Raw genomic sequence first — 19,519 nt, 5'->3', positions numbered from 1 at the left:
ATTTTCACCTCGTTGCTATTGTGACCTTTTGGTGAACTGCACATATCACTTTTTTCTAAAGAGTGTTTTGTGCAGTTCCGCCAAAATGTCACATGGGCAACGTTTTTACATTTCTGTGGGACTGCGGAAAGGGAGATTGGTTTTGCTATCCTCCTGATCCAACTACGTGCCTAATCTTCTCCAACAAGAAGTTAGTCCTAAAGATAGATCGTAGAGGTGATCGGCTTCTATTTATGTGTGTTATGTTTCATCATCTAGTGCCACTATTATTGTAATCACACTGACTCGATATCTTTGCAAACAGGGATGGTTCGCTCGATTTTAGTGGAGCTGCACAAAATGATCGGATTGTGGTGTCCTTCATACACCTCTTTTTTGGTTACAGAGCTGGGTGAAACTAGCTGCCAAGCAATGAACACTGTGCCAAGGAAATGGAGCCATGCCTACGAACAACATTGATCAATTATATATTTTTTTCTTTATTTGTACACCTTCTCACAACTTTGTCTTCAGTTGTGATGTGAATATTGGCGCTAATCTGTGAACCATTAAGATGCATTAGCGATGGTAGTTTCATTTGTATTTGATGGAATGTTGTAATGAGATAATCTCGAGGCAAGACACATGAATCCTAAGTTGAAACCTTTTTTTTCCTACGGGAACCAAAGTTGAAACCTTCATAGCATCGCAACAATTTCATTAAAATTATGCGTACATATAAACAAATCCTGAAGGATTGATAGCAATGCCAGAAACAATTCAACTTTGTTTCACCAACATGTTGGACATCCTTTATCGGGCTCCACCTGCCATGCAGCAATATTGAGTGCACAACACAACTTCAGGGAAAGATTCACCCTGGTTGTTGCACCGCAGTAGTAATGACTAGTGAGCAGTCAAATCACAGAGCCCCACCTTCGCCACAGTAAGTTGCTCGGACGAAGCAACCATCATTTCTCTGTTCCTTGAATCCGCTGGTACTCCCATATTCCCACAGTAATAAGTTGCTCGGGCGAATCAACCATCACTATATCCGCTCACGTGTGATAACCACAGGAGCTATCCATTCAGATTGCATGTTTAAAAAATAAAGGTCAATAACTAATGTGGCAAACTTTCAAAAAAACAAAAACTAATGTGACACCTCGGGCCAACGCGGCCAGATCGCATTTTGCACGAGAAATTACACACCATGTTTTGTTGACATGTGGTCCTGTTCCAACATATCAGTGAGTCGACGGCGAGTCCTTTTCTAGTACTAGTATTTCCAAACGGTCGTGTAGGCCGGGGCGCCTCTTCGTGTACCGTGGCAAACTGGCAACCGTCCACCGACTGTTTGCCGAGGAATGGTTGAGTTGAAGTTCATTTCATTGCTTTTTTTGCGGGTATTTCGTTGCTTGTTATTTGTTGTGTGATCAAAACTTTAGTATTTATAATGTATCCTCGTTGTTGATATGGGTTGATGACCTGTTGTATGTAATAAAATGATATGCCAGTGATAAACTTACTAAATTTATGAATGGCTTTCGAGTCGCTTCTCTGAGTGAGTGGTGCGACAAGGCAAAAAATATTTTCCAAATACATAATTGTACGTGCACTGCAACAGGTTATCGGATGAGGCCAATCAACAATAGTAGTACACTATTTATACTAGCTTCACATGCTTCGCACATCGGGCGGGTGTTTTTACTGTAGCATTATGTTAATGTGTTCGTTGTACGTAACCAGAACCTCGAATCCTCGATACTAGTACTATATAGTAAGTAGTAGGAGTAGTAGGGTGGCATGGGCCAGAGAAAGCATTCACGTCCAGGAGTATGGCACACGCCACCACCACGACATCCATCTGACACCATATTATTTCTTGGAGTCCGTGCTAGAGCAATCTCTTCAACCTCGTCATTTCTCTAACTTCAGCCATCGCGCGGCGGGTGAGGTGGGGTTTGCCGATAGTCGGTCCTCAAATGCGGTCCCACTTGTAAGGCCAACTCCAACGCACGACCCCAAACGGACCTCCGTTTTGCACGAACTCCAACGATAATTTTGACTGGAAAAGCTGGACCAAAGAAAATAAGAACCGCAAGAATACATTTTACTACTCTAGAAGATATCCAACTTCCATAACTGCTCCTGTAAGTTGGATTAGTGCCTTCTTGATGCATTCATTGTTGATCTGAGGAGGCTCGATCTTGCGTGCTTCTTTCTTCTTCGAGAGTAAAGAAGTAGACGTTGCTTCCTCGCATCTAGTCTCATGTCTAGCCTCTAGTAGGAGTATAAACAGGTGCACTAGTCTCATCTCGAACCACTATGCTAGCTAAAAGTGCTAGAACATCTACTAAATTGTGCTCTATCAATATATCGATGTGTTGGGGAACGTAGTAATTTCAAAAAAAAATTCCTACGCACACGCAAGATCATTGTGATGCATAGCAACGAGAGGGGAGAGTAATGTCCACGTACCCTCGTAGATCGTAAGCGGAAGCGTTATGACAACGCGGTTGATGTAGTCGTACGTCTTCACGATCCGACCGATCCAAGTACCGAACGTATGGCACCTCCGAGTTCAGCAAACGTTCAGCTCAATGACGATCCCCGAACTCCGATCCAGCAAAGTGTCGGGGATGAGTTTCGTCAGCACGATGGCGTGGTGACGATGATGATGTTCTACCGGCACAGGGCTTCGCGTAAACTCCGCGACGATATGACCGAGGTGGAATATGGTGGAGGGGGGCACCGCACACGGCTAAGTAACGATCACGTAGATCAACTTGTGTGTCCTAGGGTGCCCCCTACCCCCGTATATAAAGGAGGGAGGGGGAGGTGCGGCCGGCCCCTAGGGGTGCGCCTGGAGGAGTCCTACTCCCATCGGGAGTAGGACTCCCCCCTCTTGCCTTGGTGGAGAAGGAAAGGGGGGAGGGGAAAGAGGAAAGGGGGGCGCCGCCCCTCCTTCCTTGTCCTATTCAGACTAGGGGGGGAGGGGGCGCACGGCCTACCCTGGCCGGCCGTCCTCTTCTCCCTCATGTCCTACTAAGGCCCATTAACCCCCGGGAGGGTTCCGGTAACCCCCCGGTGTTCCAGTAAAATCCCGATTTCACCCGGAACCATTCTGATATCCAAATATAGGCTTCCAATATATCAATCTTTATGTCTCGACCATTTCGAGACTCCTCGTCATGTCCGTGATCACATCCGGGACTCCGAACAACCTTCGGTACATCAAAACTTATAAACTCATAATAAAACTGTCATCGTAACGTTAAGCGTGCGGACCCTACGGGTTCGAGAACTATGTAGACATGACCTAGAACTATTACCGGTCAATAACCAATAGGGGAACCTGGATGCTCATATTGGCTCCTATATATTCTGCGAAGATCTTTATCGGTCAAACCGCATAACAACATACGTTGTTCCCTTTGTCATCGGTATGTTACTTGCCCGAGATTTGATCGTCGGTATCCAATACCTAGTTCAATCTCGTTACTGGCAAGTCTCTTTACTCGTTATGTAATGCATCATTCCGTAACTAACTCATTAGCTACATTGCTTGCAAGGCTTATAGTGATGTGCATTACTGAGAGGGCCCAGAGATACCTCTCCGACAATTGGAGTGACAAAACCTAATCTCGAAATACGCCAACCCAACATGTACCTTTGGAGACACCTGTAGTACTCCTTTATAATCACCCAGTTACGTTGTGACGTTTGGTAGCACCCAAAGTGTTCCTCAGGTAAACAGGAGTTGCATAATCTCATAGTTACAGGAACATGTATAAGTCATGAAGAAAGCAATAGCAATATACTAAACGATCAAGTGCTAGGCTAACGGAATGGGTCATGTCAATCACATCATTCTTCTAATGATGTGATCCCGTTAATCAAATGACAACTCATGTCTATGGTTAGGAAACTTAACCATCTTTGATTAACGAGCTAGTCAAGTAGTGGCATACTAGTGATACTATGTTTGTCTATGTATTCACACATGTATTATGTTTCCAGTTAATAAAATTCTAGCATGAATAATAAACATTTATAATGAAATAAGGAAATAAATAATAACTTTATTATTGCCTCTAGGGCATATTTCCTTCAGTCTCCCACTTGCACTAGAGTCAATAATCTAGTTCACATCGCCATGTGATTTAACACCAATGTTCGCATCTGTATGTGATTAAAACCCATAGTTCACATCGTCATGTGATCAACACCCAAAGGGTTTACTAGAGTCAATAATCTAGTTCACATCGTTATGTGATTAACACCCAAAGAGTACTAAGGTATGATCATGTTTTGCTTGTGAGAGAAGTTTAGTCAACGGGTCTGTCATATTCAGAGCCGTATGTATTTTGCAAATATTCTATGTCCACAATGCTATGCATGGAGCTACTCTAGCTAATTGCTCCCACTTTCAATATGTATCCAGATTGAGATTTAGAGTCATCTGGATTGGTGTAAAAGCTTGCATCATTGTAACTTGTTACGATGGGCTCTTTTATCACCTCCATAATCGAGAAATATCTCCTTAGTCCTCACTAAGGATATTCTTGACCGCCGTCAGTGATCTACTCTTAGATAAAAATTGTATTCCTTTGTCAAACTCAGAGCAAGGTATACAATAGGTCTGGTTCACAGCATAGCATACATTATAGAACCAATGACTGAGGCATAGGGAATGACTTTTCATTCTCTTTCTATTTTCTGCCATGGTCGGGTCTTGAGTCTTACTCAACTTCACACCTTTGCATCACAGGCAAGAACTCCTTCTTTGACTTTTCCATTTTGAACCATTTCAAAAAAATTATCAAGGTATGTACTCATTGAAAAATCTTATCAAGCGTCTTGATCTATCTATATAGATCTTGATGCTCAATGTGTAAGCAGCTTCACCGAGGTCTTTCTTTGAAAAACTCCTTTCAAACACTTCTTTATGCTTTCCAGAAAATTCTACATCATTTCCAATCAACAATATGTCATTCACATATACTTATCAAAAAGGCTGTAGTGCTCGCACTCACTTTCTTGTAAATACATGCCTCTCCAAAAGTCTGTATAAAACCATATGCTTTGATCAACTCATCAAAGCGTATATTCCAACTCCGAGATGCTTGCACCAGTCCATCGATGGATCGCTGGAGCTTGCACATTTTGTTAGCACCTTTCGGATCGACAAAACCTTCTGGTTGCATCATATACAACTCTTCTTCCAGAAATCCATTCAGGAACACAGTTTTGATATCCATTTGCCAGATTTCATAAAATGTGGCAATTTCTAACATGATTCGGACAGACTTAAGCATCGTTACGAGTGAGAATATCTCATCGTATTCAACACTTTGAACTTGTTGAAAACATTTCGCAACAAGTCGAGCTTAGTAGATAGTAACACTACTATCAGTGTCCATCTTCCTCTTGAAGATCCATTTATTTAACATGGCTTGCTGATCATCGAGCAAGTCAATCAAAGTCCATACTTTGTTCTCATATATGGATCATATCTCAGATTTTATGGCCTCAAGCCATTTCGCGGAATCTGGGCTCATCATCGCTTCCTCATAGTTCGTAGGTTTATCATGGTCTAGTAACATGACTTCTAAAACAGGATTACCGTACCACTTTGGTGCGGATCTTATTCTGGAAGACCTACGAGGTTCGGTAGTAACTTGATCTGAAGCTTCATGATCATCATCATTAGCTTCCTCACTAATTGGTGTAGGAATCACAGGAACTGATTTCTGTGATGAACTACTTTCTAATAAGGGAGCAGGTACAGTTACCTCATCAAGTTCTACTTTCCTCCCACTCACTTCTTTCGAGAGAAACTCCTTCTCTAGAAAGGATCCATTCTTAGCAATGAATGTTTTGCCTTCGGATCTGTGATAGAAGGTGTACCCAACAGTTTCCTTTGGGTATTCTATGAAGACGCACTTTCCGAGTTGGGTTCAAGCTTATTAGGTTGAAAACCTTTTTCATATAAGCATCGCAACTCCAAACTTTAAGAAACGACAACTTAGGTTTACTATTAAACCATAGTTCATACGGTGTCGTCTCAACGGATTTAGATGGTGCCCTATTTAGACGTGAATGCAGCTGTCTCCAATGCATAACCCCAAAACGATAGTGGTAAATCGGTAAGAGACATCATAGATCGCACCATATCTAGTAAAGTACGATTACGACGTTCGGACACACCATAACGTTGTGGTGTTCCAGGTGGTGTGAACTGTGAAACTATTCCACATTGTTTTATATGAAGGCCAAACTCGTAACTCAAATATTCTCCTCCACGATCAGATCGTAGAAACTTTATTTTCTTGTTACGATGATTCTCCACTTCACTCTGAAATGCTTTGAACCTTTCAACTATTTCAGACTTATGTTTCATCAAGTAGATATACCCATATCTGCTCAAATCATCCGTGAAGGTCAAAAAATAACGATACTCGCCACGAGCATCAACACTCATTGGATCGCATACATCGGTATGTATTATTTCCAATAAGTCAGTAGCTTGTTCCATTGTTCCGAAGAACGGAGTTTTAGTCATCTTGCCCAAAAGGCACGGTTTGCAAGCATCAAATGATTTCTAATCAAGTGATTCCAAAAACCCATCGGCATGGAGTTTCTTCATGCGCTTTACACCGATATGACTCAAACGGCAGTGCCACAAATAAGTTGCACTATCATTATTAACTTTGCATCTTTCGGCATCAATATTATGATTATGTGTATCACTACGATCGAGATCCAACAAACTACTTTCATTGGGTGTATGACCATTGAAGGTTTTATTCATGTAAACAAAACAACAATTATTCTCTGACTTTAAATGAATAACCGTATTGCAATAAACATGATCAAATCATATTCATGCTCTACGCAAATGCCAAATAACATTTATTTAGGTTTAACACTAATCCCGAAAGTATAGGGAGTGTGCGATGATGATCACATCAATCTTGGAACTACTTCCAACACTCATCGTCACTTCCCCTTCAACTAGTCTTTGTTTATTCTGTAACTCCTGTTTCGAGTCACTAACCTTAGCAACCGAACAAGTATCAAATACTCAGGGGCTACTATAAACACTAGTAAGGCACACATCAATAACCTGTATATCAAATATACACTTGTTCACTTTGCCATCCTTCTTATCCACCAAATATTAAGGGCATTTCCGCTTCCAGTGACCATTTCCTTTGCAGTAGAAGCACTTAGTTTCAGGCTTTGGTCCAGCTTTGGGCTTCTTCACATGAGTGACAACTTGCTTGTCATTCTACTTGAAGTTCCCTTTCTTTCCCTTTGCCCTTTTCTTGGAACTAGTGATCTTGTCAATCCTCAACACTTGATGCTCTTTCTTGATTTCTACCTTCGTCGATTTTAGCATCACGAAGAGCTCGGGAATCGTTTTCGTCATCCCTTGCATTATAGTTCATCACGAAGTTCCAGTAACTTGGTGATGGTGACTAGAGAACTCTGCCAATCACTATCTTATCTAGAAGATTAACTCCCACTTGATTCAAGCGATTGTAGTACTCAGACAATCTAAGTACTTGCTCACTAGTTGAGCAATTCTCCTCCATATTTTAGGCGAAGTATTTGTCAAAGGTCTCATACCTCTTGACACAGGCATGAGTCTGAAATACCAATTTCATCTCTTGAAACATCTTATATGTTCCATGATGTTTCAAAAAACATTTTTGTAGTCACGGTTCTAAGCCATAAAGCATGGTGCACAAAACTATCAAGTAGTCATCATATTGAGCTAGTCAAACGTTCATAACGTCTGCATCTGCTCCTGCAATAGGTCTGTCACCTAGCAGTGCATCAAGGACATAATTCTTCTGTGCAGCAATGAGGATAAACCTCAGATCACGGACCAAGTCCGCATCATTGCTACTAACATTTTTCAACTTAGTTTTCTCTAGGAACACATATAAAAACATAGGGAAGCAACAACGCGAGCTATTGATCTACAACATAATTTGCAAAATACTACCAGGACTAAGTTCATGATAAATTTAAGTTCAATTAATCATATTACTTAAGAACTCCCACTTAGACAGACATCTCTCTAGTCATCTAAGTGATCACGTGATCCAAATCAACTAAACCATGTCCGATCATCACGTGAGATGGAGTAGTTTCAATGGTGAACATCACTATGTTGATCATATCTACTATATGATTCACGTTCGACCTTTCGGTCTCCGTGTTCCGAGGCCATATCTGTTATATGCTAGGCTCGTCAAGTTTAACCTGAGTATTCCGCGTGTGCAACTGTTTTGCACCCGTTGTATTTGAACGTAGAGCCTATCACACCCGATCATCACGTGGTGTCTCAGCACGAAGAACTTTCGCAACGGTGCATACTCAGGGAGAACACTTCTTGATAATTTTTAGTGAGAGATCATCTTAAAATGCTACCGTCAATCAAAGCAAGATAAGATGCATAAAGGATAAACATCACATGCAATCAATATAAGTGATATGATATAGCCATCATCATCTTGTGCTTGTGATCTCCATCTCCGAAGCACCGTTGTGGTCACCATTGTCACCGACGCGACACCTTGATCTCCATCGTAGCATCGTTGTCGTTACGCCATCTATTGCTTCTACGACTATTGCTACCGCTTAGTGATAAAGTAAAGCAATTACAGGGCGTTTGCATTTCATACAATAAAGCGACAACCATATGGCTCCTGCCAGTTGCCGATAACTTCGGTTACAAAACATGATCATCTCATACAATAAAACATAGCATCACGTCTTGACCATATCACATCACAACATGCCCTGCAAAAACAAGTTAGACGTCCTCTACTTTGTTGTTGCAAATTTTACGTGGCTGCTACGGGCTGAGCAAGAACCATTCTTACCTACGCATCAAAACCACAACGATAGTTTGTCAAGTTGGTGCTGTTTTAACCTTCGCAAGGACCGGGCGTAGCCACACTCGATTCAACTAAAGTGAGAGAGACAAACACCCTCCGGTCACCTTTAAGCAACTAGTGCTCGTGGCGGTGAAACCAGTCTCGCGTAAGCGTACGTGTAATGTCGGTCCGGGCCGCTTCATCTCACAATACCGCTGAACCAAAGTATGACATGCTGGTAAGCAGTATGACTTATATCGCCCACAACTCACTTGTGTTCTACTCGTGCATATGACATCTAAGCATAAAACCTGGCTCTGATACCACTGTTGGGGAACGTAGTAATTTCAAAAAAAAATTCCTACGCACACGCAAGATCATGGTGATTCATAGCAACGAGAGGGGAGAGTAATGTCCACGTACCCTCGTAGACCGTAAGCGGAAGCGTTATGACAATGCGGTTGATGTCCGACCGATCCAAGTACCGAACGTACGGCACCTCCGAGTTCAGCACACGTTCAGCTCGATGACGATCCCCAGACTCCGATCCAGCAAAGTGTCGGGGATGAGTTCCGTCAGCACGACGGCGTGGTGACGATGATGATGTTCTACCGGCGCAGGGCTTCGCCTAAACTCTGCGACGATATGACCGAGGTGGAATATGGTGGAGGGGGGCACCGCACACGGCTAAGGAACGATCACGTAGATCAACTTGTGTGTCCTAGGGTGCCCCCCTGCCCCCGTATATAAAGGAGGGAGGGGGGGAGGTGCGGCCACCCCCCTAGGGGTGCGCCTGGAGGAGTCCTACTCCCATCGGGAGTAGGACTCCCCCCTCTTGCCTTGGTGGAGAAGGAAAGGGGGGAGGGGAAAGAGGAAAGGGGGGCGCCGCCCCCCCCCCCTTCCTTGTCCTATTCGGACTAGCGGGGGAGGGGGCGCGCGGCCTGCCCTGGCCGGCCCTCCTCTTCTCCCTCATGGCCCACTAAGGCCCATTAACCCCCGGAAGGGTTCCGGTAACCCCCCGGTGTTCCGGTAAAATCCCGATTTCACCCGGAACCATTCCGATATCCAAATATAGGCTTCCAATATATCAATCTTTATGTCTCGACCATTTCGAGACTCCTCGTCATGTCTGTGATCACATCCAGGACTCTGAACAACCATCGGTACATCAAAACTTATAAACTCATAATAAAACTGTCATCGTAACGTTAAGCGTGCGGACCCTACGGGTTCGAGAACTATGTAGACATGACCTAGAACTATTCTCGGTTAATAACCAATAGAGAAACCTGGATGCTCATATTGGCTCCTACATATTCTACGAAGATCTTTATCGGTCAAACCGCATAACAACATACGTTGTTCCCTTTGTCATCGGTATGTTACTTGCCTGAGATTCGATCGTCGGTATCCAATACCTAGTTCAATCTCGTTACTAGCAAGTCTCTTTACTCGTTACATAATGCATCATTCCGTAACTAACTCATTAGCTACATTGCTTGCAAGGCTTATAGTGATGTGCATTACCGAGAGGGCCCAGAGATACCTCTCCGACAATCGGAGTGACAAAACCTAATCTCGAAATACGCCAACCCAACATGTACCTTTGGAGACACCTGTAGTACTCCTTTATAATCACCCAGTTACATTGTGACGTTTGGTAGCACCCAAAGTGTTCCTCCTGTAAACGGGAGTTGCATAATCTCATAGTTACAAGAACATGTATAAGTCATGAAGAAAGCAATAGCAATATACTAAACGATCAAGTGCTAGGCTAACGGAATGGGTCATGTCAATCACATCATTCTTCTAATGATGTGATCCCGTTGATCAAATGACAACTCATGTCTATGGTTAGGAAAGGTAACCATCTTTGATTAACGAGCTAGTCAAGTAGAGGCATACTATTGACACTATGTTTGTCTATGTATTCACACATGTATTATGTTTCTGGTTAATACAATTCTAGCATGAATAATAAACATTTATCATGAAATAAGGAAATAAATAATAACTTTATTATTGCCTCTAGGGCATATTTCCTTCACGATGTACTCTTCTTCCCAATACCAAAACTTGCATCCATTCTACTCCCTCCATTCCACAATAGTACATGCCTTCTATTTGTTAAAATATAGATGTATCTAGACATGTTTTAGTATATAGGTACATCCATTTTTGGACAAATGGATGTCAAGTATTTTGGAACGGAGGGAGTACACAATAAAAGTTTTAAGTTAGCACAACTAGTCTAATCCGAGAGAACAACCGAAGATTTGGTCGGGTTCTTCCTCCTTTTGGCGACACGTGCGACATCCAACATCCAAGCCGTGTCATGCAAGAAAATAGAGTGGTAGTTGAAGCCAAGTGATGTGCATCTTGGGTTAAACTATAAATAGAATCTTACTACTCTTGAGTAACTCCTAAAGCGGCCACCGAAGATCTTTATTGGATTTTTTTCATCACCAGCACGTCGAGGTGAAAGATGTGCAGGTTTAGTGGGTCCTCTTGCGTTTTCACTGACATGCGGGACCGCATGTGAGCAAACAGACGATGGGCTCCACGCGTCCGTTGGCTGGTTGAGAAGAGAGATAGAGGAGGGTTGAGAACGGACTCCAGGAAATTTGTTCTACGTAACCAGCACCTCGATATTCGCGTGTGCAAGTGGACCAAAGCACCAAAGGTAAGGGGGTGATGGAGAATGGGGAGAATCTTAGTCCGCAAAATGAAAATGATCGTGATGTTTGGAATCCTCCAGAGCAGGAGTATATTAAGATAAATGTTGATGCTAGTTTTGTGGAGAGCTTGAGATCTGCTAGCGTTGGGGTTGTCGCTAGGAATCATCTGGGAGAAGTCCTGGTGTCTTCTTGGGATTTTATTCGAATGTGCTCCGGAGCGGAGGAGGCGAAACTTCGTGCATGCCTCGCCGGGCTATACATTGGTATTTATCTTCACAAACCAATTATCTTGGAAACTAACTGCTCCTTTACTGCATCTTTCCTAGTGAAAGAAACTGTTGATAGGTCTCCTTATGTGGATCTAAAAATGGAAGCGATCATCGCCTCCAAGTTTATTGTTGATCTCAAGATTGTTAAGATTGATAGGCAGGCAAACAAGGCGGCGCCTGAGATAGCAAAATTTAGTTTTGATACCATGTCCGATGGTATTTTGTGTAATTCTGTTCCGCTCTGTGTGGCTAATTATGTAATGAACGATTGTAAGATGATTGTTATTTGATCAATATATGGGTGGAGTTTTTCAAAAAAAAATATTCGTGTGTGGTTGTTTCTAGAATAAAAAAAAGGAGGTACTCCTACTTATGTTACTCCCACTACGCCTAGCGTAAGGTTAGTAGGTGTCCTTTGCGCTTGGCTCTTCGCCTCTTCCGGAAGTCGATGGTTCTACAGTAGTACTTCTGGAATCTGACACCAAATGAACTGTTGCACGTCCATCGCTTGCAAGCAAAAGTTTCTCCTCGTGCTGTGAGCCACCGCGCACGCGTTGGCGAGGGAGAAGGTGTAATCAAGCTTCCCGTCGTTCTGCGAGTTGACGGGACACATCAAAGTTATTTAGTAGTACGTACTCTCTCCAGAAAAGGGCTGACCATGTCATTGCTACCATCCCGTGCTCCGTCGTTGAGTACGTGCACTATTCACGTGCCATCGAGGAGAAAAAAATATTGCGTAGGTGCCATCGAAGTGCACAACTCACTTACGCACTGCATATCTGATTATCTCCATTTTCTTGCGTGACATGTGCACCTTGATGCTAGATGTCTCGCGTGTTGGGAAAAGGATGAACAAAGCTCACGTAAAAGAAAAGATTTGAAGAGCATAGATTCCCGACGATCGAGAAGGAGCAAGAAACCACGCGGTGGAGCATCTGCAAGGAACCTTGCGCGTTTTCCCCTGTTTTTTGCCGCCTGCCCACCTATAAACAAATAAAAGAACATGAACTTTTCACTAACCACTAGAAACGGTACATCAGGATGCTAAGTTGAAGATGTTTTATACTCCATCCGTTCCCAAATATAAGTCTTTTTAGAGATTTCAATAAGGGACTACATACGAAACAAAATGAGTGAATCTACACTCTAAAATATGTCTACATACATCCGTATGTTGTAGTCTATTTGAAATGGCTAGAAAGACTTATATTTAGGAACGGAGGGAGTAGTTTATATTGAATTATTGATAACCACGCAACAAGCAACGCATGTACAGGACGCATGCAGCCACGCATGTACACAAGCCAACGCACTAACTCCATCCGATCCAACGCATGCACATACGCGCACAGCATGGAGCACACAACGCATGTACACAACACGTGTATGCACACACGCTCGGCCGAGAATGCACATGAATAACACATGCATGCGCACACACTCGGCTCCATGGAGACGTGCGCCATCCACGGCAACGTCCGATTCGTCGTGCTACAGCGAAGCTCGCCTGCAATGTCGCCTACGCGTCTCTTGCAGCACCTCTTTGCCGTCATTTCTCAACTACTAGTTGGAGACGAAGACGACCGCAGCCTCGGCCTTAGAGCTAGCACCGATGGAAAAACACGCATGCTACACGCACATGAGCACGTATGGAGGGCCCACAACGTGGTGGTGGTGCGTCCCCAGTCGCCTCTACTCCTTCTGCACACGTTGTCTATCAAGGCGGCTGCATGCTAATGATGATGTGGGTGAGATCTTCTAGGACTCAGATGATGACGAGGAAAATTATGAGACACAAGGTGACGTACACCGTCAAGGTCCACGGTCAAGGGGGTGCTAGTAAGTGCTTAGATGTGCTTAGAGCAAGTACAATAGAGTTGAGTCAGTGGGCTATAAGGAATAAACTAGTATATTTCTGCTTAGTTGGAGGAAAGAGAAGAGGAGAGAGAAGGTAAGTGGGCTCTTTGTGAAGAGCCAGCTCTAGCACGTGCTCCTAGGCACTTTGTGAGAATGAAAGGTGGGCCACATAATAAAAAAGTAGTACACTCTTTTGATCTACTATTGTACATGTTGACTATAAGATGGGTTGTAGATGACATGGCACTGGCTTATAGCCAACAACTGGCTATACTATTAATCATGCTCTTAGATGAGGTGCTAAGTGCATTAAATGATTAGTAACTCAAGTCTTCAATGCATAGGTGCTTAATTTATTGGTGCCAGATCATATTTTATGCCTACGTGGCATGCTTAGCAGCTATACATGGTGGAGCACCGGGAGAGGCCAAGGCTGGTCATAGTGGGGAGTAACTTATACTGTAACATATTACTATAAACCAGAAAGGAGGGAGTAGTCACAGAGACTAGTGTCATATGCAGAGTATGGGAGCACATGATATTTCCCCGTCCGGACTGATCCCAAGTTGGCTTCTCACCTTCTTGGCCCAACAAAAACCCCTCCCCCTCCCGCGCGCGCTTCCCCCCGCCGCCAGCTGAGCCCGCCGCTCCACATTGATGGCAAGTCAGGGCGACGCGACCTCTCACTGCTTCTGCCATTGAAGCGGCGCTCCGACCGAGGGCACCGCCCACTGCACGCCCGGCATTTCAGACTACACAGTGGAGAGTAACTTTAGAGCAAGCACTACAATTAGATGACATAAGCAGGCTATAAGGATTTAAATATAGTATTTGTGCTTAGTTGAAGGAGAGAGAAGAGGAGAGAGAAGAGAAGCGGATTGTAAACATGTAGCCGGTTGTACTCCAACATACTTTGTGAGACAAAAGGTGGGGCCATTATTAATGATATAGTATTTATACTAAAGGGAGAGGCCTTAATTACTCCATTTTTTTCGAGACAAACCATGGTGGGGCTATTATTGTCTTTTTTGAGCTATTATTGACTTGGACGTGGGGTTTGGGGGCCAAAGGCCTACTATTATACCCTAGCCGCCGATGTGTCATATGGTTTCGCACCATTCCAGATCTTAGCGCCGCCACACAATTCTTCTCCATCCCTCCTTCTAGCGTGCACCGCAAGAAGGGACAACAGTCCTCCGAACCCTGCCTTTCGTGATCCTGTACAGGAGAGGGGCGATCAGGTTTTTGGGGAGCACGCTCCTGTGACTGCTGCCAGCGATGACTTCCTCAACGACAGCCTTCTTCCCCAACCTCGGTAACCTCTTCATCAACGACATGAGTGACAACATCAACCACATCGGTTCTGCTCCCTCTATACAGTATGTGATTCTGTCCTCCTAGTTTAGTCTGTATCATTACTTTGATGTTTGTAATTGTCGTCATGATCTATTTACTGCTGATTCGAATTAAATCTCATACTAAATTGCTCATATATTCAACAATCCAATCCAAAAACCTGATTACAGGCAATTTACTCCGAGTGGTTTTGCTGCGCTTTTGAAGCCGCCTACTTTTAAGGGGGTGCAATATAAAAGGTGGCACACAATAGCAGTATGTTGGTTTCAGATCATGTACTGCTATGACACCACTAAGGGTAAGCCTGAGGGTGATCTTAATCCTACACAGCAGGAAGCTTTTCAGAACATGGATGCCCTCTTCAAAGCCGCCCTATTGAGTGTTCTTGACGATTCCATTGTGGATTCATATATGTCGTTTGACAGCGGCAAAGACATGTGGGCTGTGCTCGAGGCCACGTTTGGGCCCTCGGGCGCTGGCAATGAGTTGTACGTCATGGATCAATTTTGTGACTACAAGATGACTGATGAGTGCTCTGTTGTTCAGTAGACTCATGAGATACAGTCACTCTCTAAGGAACTTGAGTACTTTAAGTGTGTGTTGCTGGACAAATTTGTTGCTGGGACCATCATTGCCAAGCTTCCACCTTCGTGGAACGATTTTGCTACTTCTCTGAAAAACAAGAGACATGAGTTTTCTGTTTTGGATCTCATTAGCACTCTTGATTTTGAGGAGAAGGCGAGAGCAAAAGACACATGTTCTCGGGTCGCTGAGGGAGCTTCTAGTGCCCACATGGTACACTAGAAGAACTTCCAGCCCAACCAACCCTAAACAACAATAACAAATCTCAGGGGAAAGGCAAGTTTGATTCAAAGAACAAGCCATCACATTCTACCAACTTCAAGAAGAATTCTCATAATGGGAAGGGATACAAACCTCAATTTTGGTAGCACCGCACAAAATTTATATGGCTGCATCTACCTGCTGTCAGCTAACCTCATGGTGCTCCAGGTATTCCTACATTCGTAACTAGGTACAATGACCACCGCAAGATGAAATTAGCTTATTCGTACGTTGACTTGCTAAATGCAGTGCGGAACAATCCTGTCATGTGTGGAGGAGCAAACAAGTAGTGCAGCCGAAGGTGGAAATCAACCAAGGACTTATGAGATTATATATAATCTTCCTCAGGCAGGTCAGTATCCCCTTCGTCCAGATGATCGTGTTTTGTCATGCCGAGCTATTGATATGTGCTACTGTTTTGCAATACCGTTTAAGTATAGCTATTGTTTTCCTATCTTTTCAGATTCAGGATGATTTCATGGGAACTGCACAATATGGACTCATGTTGAGTCATCTCTATTGCCTCATGTGTTTGTTGCAAATGTGTCAGCATCAATTGCAAGATGAGGTAGCTAGCTAGCTGTGGAGTTGCCAACATGCTCAAAGTGCTCACAACATTGAGAAGAAACAAGCATGCCCAGGAAATTAATGCGTGCACAAGGAGGCCCTTTGCTCAGAGAAGCATCGACCGATTTTCTTTATTTCCACACCTTCTGACAGCTTTGTATTGGTTATAGTATGGTGAATCATTGAGATGCATAGACATGCTGAACTTTTGTTCTTCTGAATGTTAGTATGCATACCATATCTTCTGAAGCTTAGTTTAATGTGAGTGTCTGCATCCAGTACCGCATCCTCTAATTTGGTGGATGCACACAGAGAAAATAAATCTCCTTAATTTACTCCATAACCACCCTATTAAATAGGCCTAGAACAAACCAGGCGCATGCAGTGGCCGGCGGGCACATGCATCATGCATGCATGGCCAGTCAGCCAAGTCCATGCGCCAGCTCCAATGCAGCAACGCAAAAGAAGAGAGTGGTTCTTGGGAAAAAGCGAGTAGTTAGTGCTTCCTCACTCGTCCAGAAAACCCCGCTCACCTTCTTCCTCACTCATACAGAAAACACATGCTCCTCTTCTTCCACTCCTACAGAAATCCCCAGCCCTCCTTCTTCCCCACTCGCACTTCCACTAGGCTCATCTCTGGCTACTCTGCTCAAACCCGTGAACTCGGCACGACACCCACAAGGAAAATGGAGTCGGCTGGCCCCAGCACCAAGAAGATAAGGCTCGAGCCAGCGGTGACGCCGGTTGTAGATCCCGCATCCGATGGCGCGGGGAGAAGCGGCGAGCCCCCCCCCCCCACCCGGATCTGAGGAACCGGTAGAATCTTCGGTGGACCGCATCAGCTATCTCCCGAACGTCATCCTTGAGGAGATCATCTTGCTTCTCCCCACCAAGGATTGCTGCCACACACAAGTCCTCTCAACTCGGTGGCGCCCTCTATGGCGCACCGCGCCCCTCAATCTCGACTGTCGTCAGATATCTGTCCTTCCTAAATTTGATCTCCTCAGAGCCATCATCTCTTCTCACCAGAAGGGCCCCGCTCAATGCCTCTGCATCCCGACACGCTACCTGCTGTCTTTACCCGGCAAGGTGGGCGCTTGGCTGGCATCCCCTAAATTCAAAAAACTCCAGCAGTTTGAGTTGTACCATTACTACACAAGTTTCATACCACGAACACACCAAGAATTCATGCCCACACCACCATTGTCCATCTCACGGTTTTCATCCTCTCTCCACACCACCACCTTCTCCCGGTGCCATCTACCAGACGATCTGGTACAAATGGTTCGACTCCCACTGCTAAAAAAACTTTCTCTTGTGGTGGTTTATCTGTCGGAGGCCTCATTGCACAGCATCATCCACTCCAGTTGCCCTGCCCTGGAGCGCTTGCTGATTGTTTTGGGAATAGAAATCGGTATTAGTTGTCTTCAAATAAAGTCGCCTCACCTTAAAAGCATTGGAATTTGTTTTAAAGGACAGCAGCTCATCATCGAAGATGCCCCTTCACTTGAAAGGTTGCTCCTTCATAATTGTTATACACCTTCACAAATAACTGTCGTCTCTGCGCCCAAACTGGAGACCTTGGGTGTAATTCGTGACCCATTTAATAATCACAAGGAGTTGGTGTTTGGCTCCTCACTTTTTCAGGTACCGTATATTATCATCTACACATTTGTAATCATATGCTGCATTTTTCATTTGTGCACATAAGTTTTATATCATCTTGGAGTACATTTTGGGTACTAATATTATGTTATATGCTCAATGAAGAGTTCGTCCATTGATAGCCTATCAATGCTGCTGGATTCTGTCAAGATCATATATATCAGAATGTATAGTTTTGATCTGGACATAATGATTGGCTTGCTATGATGCTTTCAATCTCTGGAGAATTTATACATAGAGGTGATAATTTCATGCACATTGAAAGCCCGTATATATTGTACAGTTATTCAGCTGTCGTTCTTTCGACATACTCTTTTTTCAGACCTTAATCGTTTTCAATCTTCATGTCTACTTAGGAAGAACCACATGGAGAAATACATATAACCAATTGGTGGCGTAATAAGCACAAGGATTTTCTCAGTTCTCATGAAATTCGTTCGAGGACAATAACGATGGGACGATATGCATCCAACCAGGAAAACAGAAGCTTTGTCACATTCTTCCTGTTGAATGCGAGGTTACTATTGTCCATGAGGCTTAAATTTTACAGCAAGAGATTTCTCACGGACGAACATGTTGAACAGCAAAAAAAGAAGTTTGAGGTGGACAAATTGGCTTCTAAACATGCTCGGCTTCTATTTACAACAAGTTGTATTCATCCTGGAATAAATTTGTTTTGACAGGATGTTGATTTGATGGATCAGACCGATCCATTTGTTTGTGACTGCAAAAAAGAGTGGTTGGGTTAGATGTTACTATCATGTTCAATCTGGGGTTTGTCTAAAAATTTGATGAACAATTAATCCTTGGGCTTTTTGTACCCATTGTATGCTTGAGTTGCATGTTGTTGCCCTCGTACTCCCCTCCACCTGCCACTACACTACCGCATCTTCCACGGCTATTGTTCGTTCCCATATGAGGCCTTGCCGTCGTTCTCCGCCTTGGTTCGCTCGGTGTGCCCGCTGCCGTCTGGCATTGTCAACATGGTCAACAACCAAGAGGAATCAGGAGATGACTGTACGTGGAGAGGCTGACAGTAGGGACCCACCAGGGTCATTGCATTTCGCAAGCAGGTGCCTCGTTATTACAAGCCAAAAAAATACTTCCTCCTAATTGTTTGACAACTAGGTCCCACGCCATTGTCAATGTAGTCAATAAACGAGAAAATTACACAACAAGCGGATACCACCAAGGACTCAGCAGCTCGCCCAGTTGTTTTTTAGTTTCAGAGACGGAGCTCAACTGCGGGCTGTGTGGGGGCTGTGGCCCGTCTAGCCCACGCTTACGCTTTTATTAAGCACATGATGAGCCCAATTGATATATTTTTTCTTTCTAAATTGGCTAGCCCAGTTCTTTTTTTTGGAGAATACCAAAACCGAGGCCTACTTGCTTTTCTCAGGCCTGCTGG

The sequence above is a fragment of the Triticum aestivum genome, chromosome 5B (genome assembly GCF_018294505.1).
Source record: "Triticum aestivum cultivar Chinese Spring chromosome 5B, IWGSC CS RefSeq v2.1, whole genome shotgun sequence".
Classification (NCBI taxonomy): Eukaryota; Viridiplantae; Streptophyta; class Magnoliopsida; order Poales; family Poaceae; genus Triticum; species Triticum aestivum.
Note: the sequence above shows the minus strand (reverse complement) of the source record.